Below are 19,060 nucleotides of genomic sequence, written 5' to 3' on the forward strand. Positions count from 1 at the left end.
GAGCCTAATAGAAACTTGAAAACCATTTAAACCATGAAACCACTGTGATACAACTAAACTGTCAAAGTGGTTTGGTAGCACCGAACAGGGCAAAGAGAGAAAGCACAAGAATCTGAAACGATTCTTGCTGTGACCACATGGCCCAGAGGTGTCGGGAGAGTTCCCATCTTCAGGGACAGCAGCGTCTCCACAAGCCCATCTCTCCAGCTGTTAGCCAAGGTAACCACTTACTGTGCTTGTGGGAAGTGTTTCAAATATAGCATGGTAACAGCCATCCTGGCCACACAGAGATACTTCTCTGAACTACTGGGAAATGCAATTTGGCTTTTTTATTTATTGTGACTGCCTAAATTCTATAAGCATATTGTTGTAATTTCTAGAGCCAGATAACTTCATCATTGCAAGTTCTTCTGTCTTGATCCATAGCTCATTAAAGCTTCAGTTCATTAACACTGTATCAGTATCATGATAGCAATTTAGAGTTCAATATTTGCTAATACTAAGACATTCTGACCATCTGTGAGTCCTTGGGAATTTCCCAAGTATGTCCAATATCAAGTTTTAATACACACTTACCTGGAGTCTTACTATAGGAGCATCTGCATTTAAATACTATTCAAATCAGAAAATTATTAGTAGCAAAGTATTTAAATAACTCCACAGTCCTTAAAGAAAACTAATTCTCATTAAGTCCTTAGAGAAGAATGACAATTCCCACCCTAAATGAGATACAACCAAGTCCCCAATAGTGTCATTAGGCAGAACAAATTTATAAAACAAAACTCTTATCCAGCTACGGGTTGCTGTCCTACTCCATGGGCAGGCTCACTGAAGGTCCAGCACTTCTTTTGAAAGAATTGCCGACAGCTTTATTTTGATCTCCTTTTACAAGCAAAACTACTGAATCTGATCTGGTTCTAGAAATACCTGACACTTAAGGGCAAAACCTGGGCCTTTAAATCAAATACACAACTGAACGTATTTTCACAGTGATTTTTTCAAATGTATTGTGCTGCCTGAAACTTGCTTTTATGGCAAGTGGCAGTATCACAACTCCCAATACTACGGACATGAAGTAGCATGTGGTTTCCATTGCATCTAAACTTAGAGACAGTTTCACTTCAAAGTAATGCTTTTTGAGTATAGCAATCTCACTGATCCCTTCATCCACAGACATAGCTGAGCAGGTAGATCCAAAAAGTTTCAAACATTGAAAGTTACCTGTTTTGAGTGATTTCAAATGAACAAACCAGACACAGTAAAGAGTTGAATGAGTTATGGCCATGATAAAAGGACTAGTCAGTGGAGATTAAGAATACTTAGCTATACTTGCAAGCAATAAAGTTAAAATTATTTTCTGCAACAATTTCACAACACAAGCTTGCCACATCACCATGGAACACAGTAAGTTAAACAATTCTGGAGTAGAAAGACTAAAAATATGCAGTGTTAGAGGATACATTTTCCATATACATGAGAAACCAAAGCATATAGATATATAATGAAAACTGTAGAGTGCTGCAAATTAGTCTCTGGTTTGGCTCTTAATTTCCTACAGATATTTAATTATTCCTTCATCATTTTCACTGCCTTACTTTCTATACCAGGAGTATGGTACCATGAAAATAAAATTAAGAGGAACAAAAATGTGAATTCCCATTCTAGCAATTTTTTTTGCAACTGAGCTCATGAAATAAAGAAGCTAGAGTTGCAACCTGATTTTCAATTATTTATACTTTGCTGCCTTCGTAATTTCATATTTTCCATTCAATTATAGTGATCTCTGCTTCATATGCATATTCAATTTTTAGACAAAAACAGACACTTGCCAAGGCAGTAAGACACATAAGCATTCATGCCACTGACTGTCATTTTGTTTAATTACTGAAGCTTACCCAAAATTATTGGCTCGTGCTTACACTTTATTTTGACTAAACACTAAGTTTTGCAACTTAACTCCTTAAAATGCTGTCTTTGTTCTGAGCTCGTAATATCCTCACATTTCTTTTTCAAACAGAACAACTATGATGAGAAGAAAAGTTTGAATAGGTGTTTGACACTTTTTTTTATTTACCTTAAAGCCAAGCTGGGATCAGTTTTGTAGAGACTTTCTCATGAAGGCATATTTTCAATCTGGCCTCTACATTAATTCTCTGCAAAAAAGGAACACATCACATTTTACAACACTACTCATCGAAACAAAAAATTAAGCATTTGCAATGATGTAAATATAAATAGAAGACGCATTTTCCTGACGCAGCAGCAAAGTAAAATGTATTCTTAAACATGCTGGTACTAATGAAGTATTTTTCTCACTTAAAGAAACAACAGTGACCGTCTAAAATGTCAAAAACAATGCCCTTGCATCCAGCAAAGTCTGGTTCATGAAGCAGCAGCAGAGAACTTGTGGTGGTTCTTCTGCTCTGCTACAAAACACTGGACAATAAACAATTGCCTTGTTTATCCATCAGTAAGTAGAAGTGCTCTTATTACAAAAAAACCCTGATATCCCGATCATTTCAATTTTTCACCTATTTCCCACTAGCAAACTCATTATCACTCACATAAATCTCCCTCATTCTTTTAATGAAATGCAAAAGGCGTCAATGTGTTCCTTCCCCAAGCAAAACAAGGTAGCTCAGTACATATTTAAACAGTCTCTGCCTATATCGCTGCAGCTCAGTACTAATCAAAGCTTATTATAAAGATTCTACAGATAACTCCACTAATAACCCTGTGTTGCCGCACCACATGAATTATAAAACAAAGGAAAAGAAAGGATCAATAGTAACCAAGTTGTGCTGTTGTAATTTTCTGTAAACACAACCGTATCGGGGCCACAAAGAAGTAATCTTGGAAAAAAAAAATCCAAACACGAAAAGCTCAACAAAACCCAAACCCACACAATGCGCTGCAGCTTCTTTTCCGAGGCATCCCATCAACATCCACAATGCAGAACCCACCGAGCTCCTTCAATACTTCATTTTGGAGGACCATAGCCAGTACCAATCCAGTAAAACAAATAATGCACTGAACTTGCAGGATCGCAGTTTCCATCTCCCAGACACTAGGTTTTCGTATAAATTTTACTGATCCAACATAACGGCTGTAGCAGCCGTGTTGAATCAGGCCACCCCTTGTGCAGATAAGAAAGTGGGAAAGACTGGTTGGGGGATGGACGGGCTTTGGGTAGAGGATGAACTGGCTTTTACATTTTACATCTTTTCCTAGGTATGTATTCAAAGGTCTGACCAAAGTTATCTTCTTGATAACAAAGAGAATAAAATCTGTAAAAGAAAATTTTAAACGTGCTGGAATTTATCATCCGGAGATAAATTATCTTCCAAAAAAAACCCCATAACTGATGGTACTTTAACTATCTGTACTTCAGTTGATGTTTTAATTGCCTTCGAGGTAACCCGCAGAGTCAGAGTTCATCAAAATGGAAGAACACCAGGAAGATAGTCCCTTTATCATTGCAGATTTGAACCTGTCAGACACATAATTTGGGTTGGGAGAAGCTTAAGTAGTCACCTGGTCCACACACACCCACCCCCATTTAAAATAGGAATAACATCAACAGTAGATCAGGATGCTCAGAGCCTCGTATGCTCAAGTAAAACTAAGAGGACAATACTAGCCCTGAACTAGATTTATGTTTTGCCCTTCAAAGACCTGGTCCCCTTTTCACAAAGATAGTTGACAATGAACTGCAGCAAAGCAGCAAAATTTTAAAACAAAGTAAGGATGGACTTACTGAGTTCCAGAAAGCACATTTTCTTGACAGTCATAAATACAATATTGTACTACTATTCTGCAACACAACCCCTTTAAGCTATACAAGCCCATGTAAGCACACGTTACAGTTATGGTCTTACTGGGCAAGATAAAAGGGGGAGAAAAAAAAACTTTTTAAAAATCACTCCTTTCCCTGTACCTGAAAAAGACTTATTTGCTCACAGGTCTCAGATAAAGGCTTCCCATTAAAACATTTCATCTATTTTACAGTTTTACGGCTCAAAAGATGAACTATGAGATTAATCCACCTTTCTATTAAGCTCTAGAGATAGCCACATGCCATGCAACTCATAAGACTTTAGGGTTTGGACATCAGTAGTAGATATTAAATATATGAGGGAAGCATTTCAAAAAGGCATTAACACTAATAGGGCTTACATATGTGTATCGAGGGAAAAATAGCCGCTAAGTTATGATATTACTCAGTCATGATCCAGAGGTACAGAAATAAGCCGACTACAATTCCACAGAATTCGGAGAACTTCTTAATTCACCCACTTAAAAGAATCTTTGATTTCTTCTAAGCATCTACTGAAAAGAAAAAAAAAGGGGGGGGGCTTAAATCAAACTAATCAAAGATTTTTCTGCTTTACCCGTTTGAAGAACAAGTGCAGGGGCAAATTTAGCAGACACAGAATGATTTTTTTTTTTTAATTGAAAAACAGAAGGAAAAAAGAACACAGTGAACTCTGTCCATGAGAAGTCAACAGGATATATTTTTTTGTCACATCTTTTGCATTGAGACAGAGAGCTATTTAAAACATGCAGAACATTAAGGGTTTTCTCGCACTATGACTAACAACTTCAGGATCTCACACCTCTGCATCTCCTAGAAATGCAGTTATAAAGGGGACGATATGATTTCACCATTTACTATATAACATGAGATTCAAGATCAGGGAACTTAAAGGTCATGTTTCAGTTTTCTGCTTAACTATATAGAGACACTTATTTCATTACTGATCACCTTCCTGTGCAGAAATGACAATGTTTATAATATACTTCTCAATTTTTGTCCATGTCATCTGTACCTTTACCTTTTAAGCAGCCAGCAAAAGTACAGATAATGACTCCGAAGTAATTTAAGTAGGCAAGCATTAGCCAAAGGAAAAAAATCCTGTTCACAAATCCTGAAGAAATTCTTCTCTCCTCAGCAAAGTTTACATTTGAGGAGTATTATTGCTGGGAGAGAATGTTACAAATTGGAACAGAAATCACATTTGACTTAAAATTATAATCCCTGTGTTTCACATGAGGCTCAGAATTCAGTGGGTAGAGAGGGCAGAGAGAGAAGGGAGGAATACAACCATGAATGGATTAGATGCTGTCACTTACAATCCATCATCAAACTTTCTCAGATTATGAAAATGAATTTTTCCCAGTAGAACATTTTATGCTTGACAGATTACAGATCGGTTTACACATTCAAAATTGAAGCGCTTGGATTCTACAAAAGTTCAGGTCTTTTGAGACCAGCATTTATTATATGGTTTGACACGAGTCAAGAGAAACATTCAACAAGACAATGCCAGAGACACTTTCAGGCAATGAAATGGGTGAAGTCACAAACTCCTTAATGATCACTTCAGCAAGCCTGAATTTAACACTTTTTCCTTGACTATACAGCTGGCTCAAAGGTCATTAGACTATTATATTCACTGTTATGTAGAGCAGCACTATACACATGCAAAGTTTCTATAGCAACTCTTTCTTAATTCACTCTTTAAGCAAAACACCAATTAGCTTTTTATTATAGCCAATTAAAAAAATCTGCACACTAATTGACAACCTCTCTACTCAGAATTTAAGCTTACGCAAAAGAAAATTGCAGTGAAATTTTCTGTGGTAATAGCTTACTTCCTATTCTTCCTTCATAACAGAACAGTAAATTATTCTTGATAGGGGCTGAACAGTTATTTTCAATCTAAAACGTTTAGACACGCAGAAGTAACCTATCCTGATATGACTGAAATCTTAGTAGAGCCTGCAGATTACAGGTTTCAGAAAGGCAACAGAAATGTAATCTGCATTGCAGGAAATTGGGCACAGGCCTATGCACCTGGAGATCATGCAAGAGGCAATCAGGCAGTTTCTCTCTCAGACTGTTTAAGCATGTTGAGCCAAGGGAGAAAGGTGGCAAAAACCAGTACTAAAAGACAAATTCAATAGGGCAGCAGAGACATTTTCTTCCTGCTTCTTAATACTTATTGATGTTTTTTTTTCTCAGATGTCTTCTACACAGCTGGTGTTGACAGCTTCTTTGTATGTCACTTCAAGTAGCAAATATCAAGATATATTAGTCAGAAAACAGCCAGCAAGCACAATATAAAAAGAAACACATCATGATGCAGAGTATCAGGAGAAGTAATCAACAATAAAAGCTAAACCATCCTTCTCGGTAAGAGGCTCTGCAGAAGGCTGAATAAAAAATGTCATTCCCCTTACAGTTCTTCCATGTGAGATGTTGGGATTCACCTTACTAATAAATAAATACACACAAAGTAGTACATGGCTCCTCTGACAAGCTTGGCACGCCCCAATCGAGACTTAATGGTACCTGAGGTATCAGTAGGTCTGCTGGTTCTTAAAGACTACTTACAGAAACTACTTGTGTTCTCACCACCTTATACTTACTTACTCACACGGTCTTATTCTGCAGTATTAGTATAGAAACTTCAGGCATCTGACAAGCTATGTGGGGACACAATAGCACTAACCAAGAGTTTCCCTTGAAAGGCTGATGAAAAGGAAGAGGGCTTAGATTGGTTTCAATCCTACCACTGTAGAGGAGATAGCAAGGTATTCCCACATGTGGAAGAGACCTCTATGTATAATCTTGGAGATGCAGAACTTGCTGCGGCATGAAAAGACCATCTGCTGCAAAGCCAGTAGGGTCTGGAGTACATCGGTGGGCTGGGCAGCAAGCAAGGACACCAGAGATAAGGGACTAGGGTTAAGCAACACAGCTACAGGCTTTTATTCTTGGTTCTTTAGAAAGGTCAACTCACAAACTCAGCTCCCTGAATTGCCAGAAAATGGTCACACATTCAAGCTCTAAGCCTTCCAAGTGCAAAGTCCCTGCTACCTCCTGCAGAGAAATTGCATTAGTCCAAGACACAGTGCGCAGTGTTACACACAAAGTACTAATTGAAACCTATGTCGTTATTTGTAGTCCAAAGACTGAAGATTTCTCCTCTAGTAAACCCGTGCTACTAGCACGTCACCAAAATATGGGACGGTTCCTACATCTCCGCAGTGCACGTCTCTCCTTTCTCTGCCCTTGAAGGGAGGAGAGCAACCCATGGCTCAGCACAAGACCCGTCGGTCACAGTAATGCAGTAGTGAATACTTGAGATTACCAGAGCAAATAAATTAGCTTTTTTCCTCCTTTTTTTTGTACTTTTTAACTTCCTGCATTGGCATTTCAAACCGTTTAATATTTCAGCTAGTGGGTCTACCCTGCCAGTTAAGTGTTACACACACACAAGAGTGTTTGGGAGCAAAAGGCTTAGGGCAAAGTCTAAAGGCACCTGCTAATGTCAGAGCTACTTGTTGGCAGCAGCTGGCATCATCTTCAGCTGCTCTCCAGGAACCTACATTCCCAGTATCAGAAAGGCTCCAACCACTGACAGCCATTTTTCAAACACATCACCATCAGTTATCTCTTTCTTGCTTTCTTCTCTGATATGCTCTTTGCCCAGTCAGACTGCCCTGAACAGTCACGTCCATGTGGTCAGGCAGGCGGTGTGTGATGTGAAAACCCTCGTGGGAGTAAAACAACAGACGTGATTTCTGGCAGTCTCATCTCTGCCAACAAAACACCTTCAGTGGCCTAAAATACGAACCCAAGCCAGCTGTGCAGCCATCCCAGTTTTTGTAAAAGCAGTTTCACAAATCAAAACGATCGGGCAGGTATGCACTGCTGCTTGTATTTCCTCCTATTATAATTAGCATTCTAAGTATCTACATTGAAAGAACAATTTACACACTTGGTTGTAGGTAAGAAACACAGAACTACCTTCAACTTTAAGGCTCCAGAAGCAACATTTTCTACTTTGACTTCTTTTTTACTGTTCCACAGGAGGACTTACTGCAATTAAATTGTCTTTAAGTATAAAAGCTCACAATATTCTGTTATTTCTAAGTAGTAATGGGATGGCTTTGTTGCATATCTAAATTACTCATCCACTGTTATGACCTACTATAGAACTAAAGCAGATTAGAACAATAGTCTAGGCATCACTGCGGGCATGGATTTTCAATAGTTTTGAAACATTCTTCTTGACTTCTTTCATTTACTCTCATGATTTTGAAAGGTGTAGAAGACAGAAGCATGATTACAGTAAATTTTGATAACTACCATAGATTTCTCCCACTATTTCAAATGAAGAAAAGTATTTCAGAAAAACCTTCCATTCAAAAAGACCTTTCCAACTTCTACACAATCCTGTGTAGGCAATAATATGTACCCATACCACTGGATGATGAATAAAAGAATTTACAGAAAAGCATAATTTCCCCACAATGTTGTTCAACTTCTGAAAAAGATTTGGTGTTCTCAAACCAAAATTTGAACACAGAACCTGAAATCAAAATGACTGTACAAAGGATACTTTTCTTTCTTCACCAAGATGTGAAGGAAGAAAAGTATCAACTTTACGGACTACTACAGTTCAATCATCTGAAGTTATTACTCTCCAACCTTACAAAACTCAGTTTTTATTAAAAAGTTTGAAACAATTAAAATGTTATCTAAATAACAGTATTTCATGCTATACTAATTCTTGCTGCTCTATTAAAGATGTGTGGCAAGATCTCGGACTTGCAGTCAGACCAAAGAGTAAATGTTGAAAAGTTCTCCTTCCTTTGTGCTGTCATTAGTTTATTTACTAGAAGTCTGAAAGTTAGGGGTAGATTAAGTATTTCCTATGAAACTTCAACTTTGGATTCACAATTGCCACATCTGTAAGCTCTGAAATCAGAAACCCTGAGCAAATAGAGCAACAGGACGTTATCATCGCTACCAAGTTCTCAGACCACAGCATGACAGAGAAATTATTGCACTTTAATATTCATAAACGCTCCCAAAATTCATCCTTTTCTGTCAGGCAAAATAAATAAAACAGATCTCCTGCCTTGCTACTGAAAATGACCCATTTGTACCTAGAGGTGATAATATATATTTTTGTATTTTACCATTTCAAAGTTAAGTTCAAAGACCTAAAGATATGATAGCTTAAGCCTGAAAAAGATGCGTCTTCAAGCATCGCTACACCTCACAGTAAGGAAAATTTGGCCAATTAAAAAATAATCAAACACTGAGGAAGCTACAATTAAGTGTTTCTATGGAGGAATAACACTATTAAAACAACCCAACCTGCCTCCCCCTTCCAGTTTCTTCCATCTAAAGAATTAAAAAAACCCACGCCTAGTCACAGTACTACTTACATCTTCTAATATTACAGGTTGAGCAGAATATATTTGTGTTATACGCATGAGAAAAATCAATACATGCAATTCAAATGTCAGCAGCACATGCCATTTGATGGATACACTGCTCTAGCTAGTGCCAGCTTGCAGCCGGGAATCGACAAGCAATTTCAGTGCTAGCATCAACCCTTGTAGCACCTGATGGATCCACTCCGCACCTTTGGTCCTCAACAAAGGACTGGAAGAAGGAAGAGCCAGTACAAGTCACTACATGGAGACAAACAGGGAAACTGTTGGCATTATGCTTTGGTTTTGAGATAAGAGCTCCAACAGTTTGCCTATATTCAGCAAAAATTAATATCTATGACATAAATTAAAGGACAAAGACGGCTGCTTTGAATTTAAAGAAAAGGCCAAAGAAACTGGGTTTAGTCACAAAGTCCCCTAATAACAAGCAGCAGAACACCGTTATCCTTTTTGGGTAGAAGTAGCTGTTATCTACCTTCCCTGCTCCTAATGGGATTCCCTGGGGGCTCTTTTTTACCAGTTTCAAAAGGTCAGTCGCTGTCTCCAAGTGCTTCTTGTCAATGTTAAAGCCACAGTCTAGTCTTTGATATCTAGATAAAAGAAATATTTGCTGGTTTAGACCACCACAAACTGAGAATAAGGCCCACCGCAGTATTTCAAAGCAGCAAGCGCCTAACACAAGATGACCAAGGTAGGGTAATATTCTGAAGGAGAACAAAATCATTTGTAACAATACACTCAATGATACTTCCACCCTAGTCTAATAAGCACTGAAGTTTGCAGAACTTCTGTCAATTTTAACAGGTTTTGGAATATGTCCTTTATGCCCTCTGAAATTGTATCAGGAAAGTAGTATCAGTTTATCAGTTTAGTGGGCACACACACCATATTTTATCTTTAAGCTTCTCTCCTTTAAAGATATTTAGACACAAGAAATAAAGCAAATGAGAGGAAAGGCAGATTTCTCGATGACACAACAAAGACAACAGGTTCACTTCAAAATGGTTTGTATTTTCTCCCTTGACAAAAAAATTAATTAGATAACATAGATTATATTTTTACTTATATTCTTATCAAGATTCATTCCAGTTGTGAAAAGGTATGTCTGTCTCTATAGATTAAATCATTAAAAAATAGCAAAAAGTCAATTTCCAGACTTTACAACTATTTTCACCTAATAATTTGTTGTATTTTGCAATTGCTAAGTTATAAAGCTCACCAAAACAGGGATTATAATAGCACAATGATAGATAATCGTCTGACAGCATTTTTATTAAATTCCTTAAATCAGAGTTCATAAATTGGCAAGAAAAATAAAAAATATGTAATTTTAACAGAAACATACCACAGTGGGGGCCCAGGTTGTTTTTAAGTATGGAGAAAAAAAAATAGACTATACCTCTCCGTTTGCCACCGCACACAGCCAGCCAAATTTTAAAAATGAAAATAATTATTGACTCTTCAGCAGAGGCTGAGCTGCCCGTTTTACATGTGCTCACCACTACTAAACCTTCGGTCTTGATCCTCTAGTTCTGCCCCACATCAGCTCAGGGGCTCCGACAGCAGCTGTGGGTGCTCTATGGGCAAAGACAATTTTGGGCAGTCGGCAAGTTTAAAATCTCCTGTGTCCAAGGAACCACAGAGGGCTCGTGAGCCCAGAAAAAGGTGATTCAGCCTCTGTGCTGACAGAAAGCTTGGAGACAGTTTTTGATATGTTTTTATATAGCAAAATGTTTTGTGGTGTAGAGACGCACGAAGTAGTAATCGATGAGCTCATTCAAGCGTATTACATATACTCCAGTAACTCAGAGCACTAATGAAACCAGACTGCACTCAAGCTAGCTTATCCTGAATTATGTCAGGTATTTCTGCCCAGCCCTAAATTGCGCTACCTTATCTAACCTTTCAGGAGACACCACATTTAAGCTATCCCATGTTTTCACAAATTGGATGGGTAAAGAGAAGAGCCTCCTCTTCTTCCCTGCTTTCATCACAACTGATGAAGCACACCCCTCCAGAGAGACAGCCCCATCAGGGGGTCACCATCCTCTTCCTCACTGCTGAGGATCAGGAGCACTCCGTGCACCTGATTCAACAGGAGAGCTGATGTACGAATCCCACCTGATTCTGCCCTGCAGTTTCGGTGCCATGGATGTGGGACCCACATCTCTGATCGACTTTTCCCTCTGCTCAGACAGGCGCTCTGTACTGCTCAGCTTCAGTCCATTGGCATCTTCTGGTTTTCATCTCCCTTGGACAACCCTGGCACAGGGATATCTGCCTGGTGAACTACAGCACTAGCAGCCTACCATCTGTCCAAGACTAGAGGGAAAATAGGAGCTGATTCATTTTGAACAGTTCAGCCACATTGAACTTTGCTGACTTATTACTGGTCAGCATATTTATTATGCTAGATATAAATAAAACATTAAACATTGTACTCAAAATATCCAAAATAGCCTGTATTCTCCTACTTTCTGAGCAAATGTAAATTAATTTTCTCTCCAATGGATTTTTGGTTTTTTTGTTATTAAAGAACCAACACAAGGAAAAACCATGACTAACTACACCTTTACTAGAAAATGAAGAAAAAAGGAATAGTCAGGAAATAATAGACAGCCAAACTTATATTATTGCTATAAGCCAAATTTTGTGCTATTGTTGCTGTTGCATTATTTTGGTAGTCCAATTAACTTCTGATGTTGTCAAATTCAAAATCAGATAACTAATAACCAGTCTGCACAGTAAGTACTTACGCATAATACTGATAGTAACACGATTACACAAATTTCCATTAGCCTACTCTATCAATTAAATACTCTCAAAGGCAAAGGATAAAATACCTATCTTACAGCAGTGATTATGAATTCCTGTAGTCCAGGAGACAAGTATTGCACATGGTGTCAAACAGCAATAACTAATTCTAAAATCCTATTTGCTTGGTTTCTAATTAAACCCATTCTATTACTGCAATGTATTTTTGTAGTTAGCTGCTGTCAGACTTAACTATGTCACCAGCAAGTACCAATAAAGATCATATTGATTTAAAAGCATACAGTGCTAAAAATCCATGTTCCAAGAGGTGGAACAGAGGTGACAGCAGAATTGGAAAGTCTCGCTTAGTTCACCATCCAACACAAAATTCCCATCTTAAACTATTCCACAAAAGAAGCCCATAAATGAGAGCAAAGATGAAACAGGGTAGAATACACAACTCGGCTAATAATGCAAAACCAACATACTTGTTCATGTTGGAAGAAAAAAGAAAAAAAGAAAAACTAGGAGCTGTACCAACTTTGAAATAAATTTTTTAACAAAATGTAGATGTATCATCTTGCCCCACTGAAAGACAACCCATTGTTCCAAACACAGAGCTTGATTCTCTGTTGGTTCTCCACCAGGTAAATCGTTAGTCCCAGTGGAAATAGGAGCTGCTCTAATGTTGGTGAAGGGCAGGTCAGACACAACCACTAGCAGCACTGTGATTTAAGAGTCCCACTGATATGTCTGTGAAAAGATCAAGAAAGCTCTGATTGCCTATTATGCATTCTTAAGAAACAGATCAATATAGAAGCCTCCAGAGGCCACCGACATGCAACCGCACGTGTGATTTAACCTCCTGCAGGCAGGTCGAGCAAGCAATGAAAGCTGGTTTCCAGCAGCCCCATAGTCTGGGTCTCTGCTGCACAGCACACCTTGAGCCATAATTGAAGATTTTTCCCCTCAGGTAGGACTTACATGGCATCTCTCCTCCAACTCACCTTCTTCCTCCCTCCCTGTTGCATTTTTTTTTTTGTGTCTACTAAAAGTTCAAGCCTTGGCTTTTTCTAATGGGATCACAAACTCTTTTTCACTCAGCTCCCTGTTTTCAGGGGACTTCTAGGATGGTACTCACATTCTCAACTCTATCCAGCAGGAATGACTCTGCTGCTGACACATTTGCACAGTTTTCCCACCCCAGAGAGATACACTGTGAATTTGTTGATTTTAATGCACTACTTTTCAGCCAGCACATTCCTCTGCCTTACCCCATCGCTTCCCAGAAGCTAATCTATGGGAACGGAGCCTTATGCAAGTGCATGGAAGTTTGCCCCAAAAAGTCTCTGTTTTGGCTCTAGTGCCCAGTGAACACTTGACAGCAGATAGGCAGCTGCGACTGCTGCTCGCTGTGCCAGGCATAGCTATCTCATGTCAAGTTATGCTCCTCCAGCTAAACCCACTGTCACTAAATTTCATTTTAAGCTCTTTAGGGCAGGGTTGGGTTGGGAGATGGGGTTGTTTGTGGGAAGCGACCAAACAAAAAGTGCCAGATTCCAGATGGAGCCTCTATACATTAAATACCAAGAGTAACCAGTTAGTTCTAAATATTTTTCAGCTGAGGGATTGATTTTAAGGATCAGAGAACAGAAACAGTACATTTTTGAAAGATTAAAAGTAAAATATTAGGAACTTCAAATGCTCAATTTTCTTAACAAGGTAGGAATACTGCTCAAAATTCCCCTCTCCACCACATAGTATTATTTTTCTTGAAAACATGAAAACAAAGTTAATTTCCAAATAGCAGCATATGCCATATAAATATACATACCAGCACCACTCTGTGAGCCTCACACCACTTTGCTAGCAGAGCTGGGCAGATTTGTGTTATTTACAGTAAACGTAGTTAATAACTTAAAATAATCATGTTTAGCATCAAGCTCAGAATGAACTGCTGCCAAAGTGATAAACGTAGCTATGAAAATTGATAGCTTTGAAATTTGTTTCAAGGTTCATATACAGAAAACCTCACCAGCAGACATACATAAATCAGAACACTTTTAAAAACAAAACTATTCTGCATATGACCAAATTATTTGAAAGTCACTCACTTAGAAGAAAAAATATCTCCAGCTTTGGTGATTGGCTGTTTATTTCCAACACAGAGATAACTTTATTCATTGTGGAAAAGGAGGATATCTGATTCTTTCTACCTCTTGAAAGGTAAAAATAAGTATGTAGAGAAAAGATAAAACATCACTCATTTAAAACAGGTCATCAGGCCTTAATACATTATATAACTGCAACACCAATACAACTCCTGTATGATTCTCCTTCTGCTCAAAGTTAAGTGATCCTTACTATTAATTCATACATTAACCTACTACAGAAAGGAGTTTCTCCTCCCTCCTCTTAGGGCTTCTAAACATAGAAGAATGTGCATTCTAAACAGTTAAGCTCATAATCATACCAGAAAAATAATAAAAACTACAAAGAAATGCAGGTTCTGAGCAATGGACACTAAATGAACTGGCAACAAGACAGAATGGAAAACAGTAAAAAAAAGTAGCAGTTGTTTTCACATAGCTTACATGGCTAGCAGTCATATTAGATAGTACTGGCTGTATATTGGATTGCCCAGCTTATCACTGCATCGCATCTGGTTCCTCATGCCTATAACTGCCAGATTTTTATTCTGGGGGTTAAAATTCTGAATTTCTCAATCCAAGAGCAGATGTTTCTACAGGTTTCTGAAGCATGATTTCATCGATTCACCAATAACAAACAAAATTCTACCAGAGCATGCCTGCTTTTATGGAAACAGAATTCATAGCAAGGCAAAAGCAGACTGGGACCAGAAGGGGAAGAAGAGGCAGAGGAAACATGGAGAAGCCAAAGAGAGCAGGTATGGCCACAGAGGGCAGCGAGACTCACAGTCAACAACGTTCTCCAAAAAAATCTTACTGGAGAGACTAACATACTCCATAAATTTCTTCTGCTTATCTGGAAGCATATGTGAACCCCACTAACAACCTGTGCATCCCTCATCCTTACCTAATGTTGACATGACAAACTACTAGTGGTCTTTTCAAAGATAACAAGAAGGGTCTGTTTACAGATCTGTAGCTTCCAGGCACACTGCTAGATGCTGTCAACTCTGTGGGCACTGCTATGATTCCGCATCACATGGCTGGTTAGAATCATTTGATCTGCCTAGAAAATTGAACAGTAACAGAAATGCATTAATAATGCAAAGTCAAGCACTGAACAACTACAAATTTCAAACATATATTTATTATTTTATCTACGCATCATTCTGTGCCCTAAACTGACATCATTGGGGGTAAAGTGGAAGCTGCTTTTGCCTTTTTTTTGCATTTATCTTGTCAGTACTCTCTGGCGAGAAAGCAACAGAAAATCTGATCTAAGAGGAAAGCAGTTGAATGAAAGCTTGAAGAGCGTATATTGAACCAGAAGAAAAAAGTATACCATCTTATATTTAACACACATATTACAGAAAAGTGAATCAATATCAAAGATGGATTGTTTCTGACTTGAGTAGCTCATAACTGAAACATCAAACGAAAACATTTCCTTGTTTTGAAAATCTTGGGATTTTTAAATATTGGAGGGGGGAGAGGAGTGTGGGTGAGGACATGGAGGAGAAAGAAGTGTGAAGGACAGCAGGAAGCAAAACTTGAAATCCACTACAGGAGAGACAATGACCGTCAAGTACAGCAACCAGTCCCATGGAAAAAATCTTCAACGAGAACCACTCACATGCTCCAGGTAAAACCCACTCCGCACAGGAATGTTATGTGTAATAAGATGCAGTAAAATAGCATCACTAGCATATGGTGGTGTATGAAGGTACAGTAATACAGCACCATCCTAAAACTCTAGATTCATATGTGACACTTTCAAAGTTATCACTGTAAACACCACAATTTATTGTCTGCCTTCTATAGTTTGAAACTGCTGATGCTGTTTAACCAACTTCTGTCCCTTAAAATATTACTCAATTTCTCCATAAAATATTTATATTAAGCTTCTAGCACAGGTTTCTGCTCAAGGTCCTATATTAAGCTCTCACGAAGAGCTGAGTCAACATGTCACATGCTCAGCCTTTTACACTCGCCGTTTCTCTCAGGTACATAAAAATGGAAGGAAACTCAAAGACATGGTTGCACTTTTCAGTTCTCTTTAATGAAAACAACTGCAATTAAAGAATAAAAGAAGTAGTAACATGTATGCATCAAAAAGTTTTTAAAAATGCTTTTCACTTTTCATAAATTAAACTCCAGCAAATGGAAGGTATTACTCCAGCATGCTCTTATCCCATCCATCTCCTACTCTCCTACACATTATCGAACTCCTGTGCCAAATGAGATCACTCTACTATAGCCCACACCTGCTGAATAATTGATTGTTTGGACATTAAATGTTCATGCACAGCAGCACACGTCAAATAATCTCTGCGACCACAGGAATGTGATCTTTGAGTCGCCAGGCTGCCAAAGCTTTCACAAAAGTTAATGGCAGTTGTATTTACACGAAGTATACTGAGGGTTTGTCATTTTAAGTTGGCTCCAGAATTTCATGGTCTTCCAGAATCATTCTCTGAAATTCTTGGTTAGGACCTTATTTCCCTTGAAGGGAAGTATATACAAGGACTTGCATGACTGAGATCACTTGAAACTAACCTCATGTTTTTACTGATGTTTGGCTATCCTCACCTCCAGGCAAAAGTGTAAGGAAATTTATATGTAAATTACTCAGTAAGTATAGAATCTGCATTGAAACCCCAGCTGCAATGTGAGAAATATTTAAAGGATTACAGGTATCTTAGCTATTTATGAAATTATACTTCCTGGATGTATCATGAACATTAAAACAGTCTTGCTGAGTTTTTCAGGAGGAGGCAACTGAGATGTACTTGGTTTCATGTTTCTTGAATTTATACGTATACTTGTGATAGTACTATTGCAATGTTGAGCAAAGGAACACACCTCTGCAGCTCAGGCCTCCCAGGAGTACCCATATCAGTGCAATATCTGGGCTGTTTTGCTTTTTTTTCCCCCCTTTGATTACTGGACAAGGCTAGAGCAACTGAACCTCCAAGACTCAGTCTGAATTAATCAGCATCTTAGTTGTTGTAACAAGCACAAATCATGCAGTTACTAAAATTTGATAAAGATGCTTCTGAACGAGAACCCCTCTTCCCTCACTACCTGATGTCTAGAGATTATACAAGTATCTTGCCCTGAAATCAGATAATCATTGTTATCAAATAGCACCTTATTTCACACCAAGCTGGATGCTACCAGAAAAGTCATGTGCTGCTCGAGTGCTGAATATCACTCACTGTATCAAACAGAACTTCACAACATACACAGTCGCACTTAGCACAGCCAGAGCTCTGCCACTGTATCACACTGGAAACCCTGCTAAAATGCATGGCAGGATGAAAGAAGCATAGATTAGAAAAATTATAGTTGTAAGTAAAATTTGTCAAAATTTAGAACTGGTAGAGGATTCAATAAAATGGCTTACCACAAGAGAGCATACTTGCATATATAAACTGCTCAACGGTTAGGTAATTCCAACATGGGACTTTTTTTTTTAATTAAAAGATGCAGCTGACCTGAGTATCATCATTGAAACCAAGGACTTTATCAAAGTGAAAAGCCCAATTAGTATCAGTCCTCTCTGGATGTATAGGCTAACAGATCCCTCATCAGCTCAATAAAAACCCAAGGGTGCCTCTGCTCTCCAGAACTGCAAAACTAATAAACATTTTCATTTAATTTGAAACAGACTGCACTGAAATCCAGTTTACCTCTGAGTAATAGTGGATTGCACGCTTTTCTCCAGGGCACGTGTGGAAAAGTAAGTATAAAAAAGTTAATGCATGGAAAAGTACACTGAAAAGACTTGCATTTACAAACGGAGGAGGGAGAGTGCCGTATTTATCAAATCTGAAAATCTCTTGCTCAAAAACCTCTTACGCAATGCATTGAAAAAGTTTCCATAACAGTCTTTAAAGTAACTTTCTAAGATGAATTAAAATGGTACCCAAAAAGTGATTTTTAAATTATTTTTCAGAAGTGCCATATCTTCCTCTGCTAACCACTACTTTACTCTAGTTGTTTCCATCACCACCAAATGGACTGTGCAGTGTGAAAAAAACCTACAAACTGGGAAGAAACTTCAGCAATTTGTAGGGGAGTCTTATCACTGGAAAGAAAATGCATTTCCAATTACAATGCTATTTTTATTGCTGAGGTTCAATTACAGTGCTATTATTATATAACACAATAGTTAAAGCATCTGCTCAATGTTAGTTCATCCAAACATATTTCTGATGCATCCTTAATTGTCACATAAATCAAAATCCACACACTATTTTTCCTCCAAGAGGAGAAAAAAGAAAGCGAAAATCCCATTAAAAAGCGCCAACCTAGAGACTGTCTCACTGTATGGCAGGAAAGCACCCAAATGTTATAGTAATAGGCAAGAATAAACAGAATAGGAAACATGTTTTGGGGGGCACTAACTCTTATTCAAACAGACTTAAAGTCAAATAAGTGGTAATAGTAATGTTTTTCTCCACATATTGGACCTAATTCCTGCAGCTTTTAAAACTGTACTAAGAACTAACATTTTGCTAATAGTGCCCAATAAGAAAGTAACATTTCAAAATTTGGCCCTAAACACAATTCTCTAGATACTCTGAAATCCCAATACTTGAGTTAAGGCTGATAAATCGGGATCAGGAAAAGCAGCTGGGACACTGGGGCCAGGATCTACTGGAGAAGTGAGGTTCTACTCAAACGTAAGGTTTTGAAAAGTGAATGAAAGTGATATCTCTTTTCCTTTTCTTCATTAAAAACAAAAAACCCATATAGGGCATAAAGCAACTACCCCAAAAGAGACTACAAAACACATATACATGAGCAAGGGAGGGAGGAGGGACTGCAAATCCTTGCTTTGCATCAACCGACCTGGATCTGCCAACTGCAGGAATATTTTCGAAGAGTAAACCTCA

The 19,060-nt window shown here is 38.2% G+C and overlaps 1 protein-coding gene across 1 annotated transcript in view; it reads right to left on the reverse strand.

Moving 5' to 3' along the window:
- NAALADL2 (N-acetylated alpha-linked acidic dipeptidase like 2) overlaps positions 1–19,060 on the reverse strand; it is a 434,283-nt gene that overhangs the window by 386,751 nt on the left and 28,472 nt on the right. Inside the window, exon 2 of the mRNA XM_074912228.1 lies at positions 2,075–2,153. The gene's annotated coding sequence lies outside the window, so the exon portion shown is untranslated. The remainder of the gene's footprint in view (positions 1–2,074; positions 2,154–19,060) is intronic.

The sequence above is a fragment of the Athene noctua genome, chromosome 8, assembly GCF_965140245.1.
Source record: "Athene noctua chromosome 8, bAthNoc1.hap1.1, whole genome shotgun sequence".
Taxonomy (NCBI): Eukaryota; Metazoa; Chordata; class Aves; order Strigiformes; family Strigidae; genus Athene; species Athene noctua.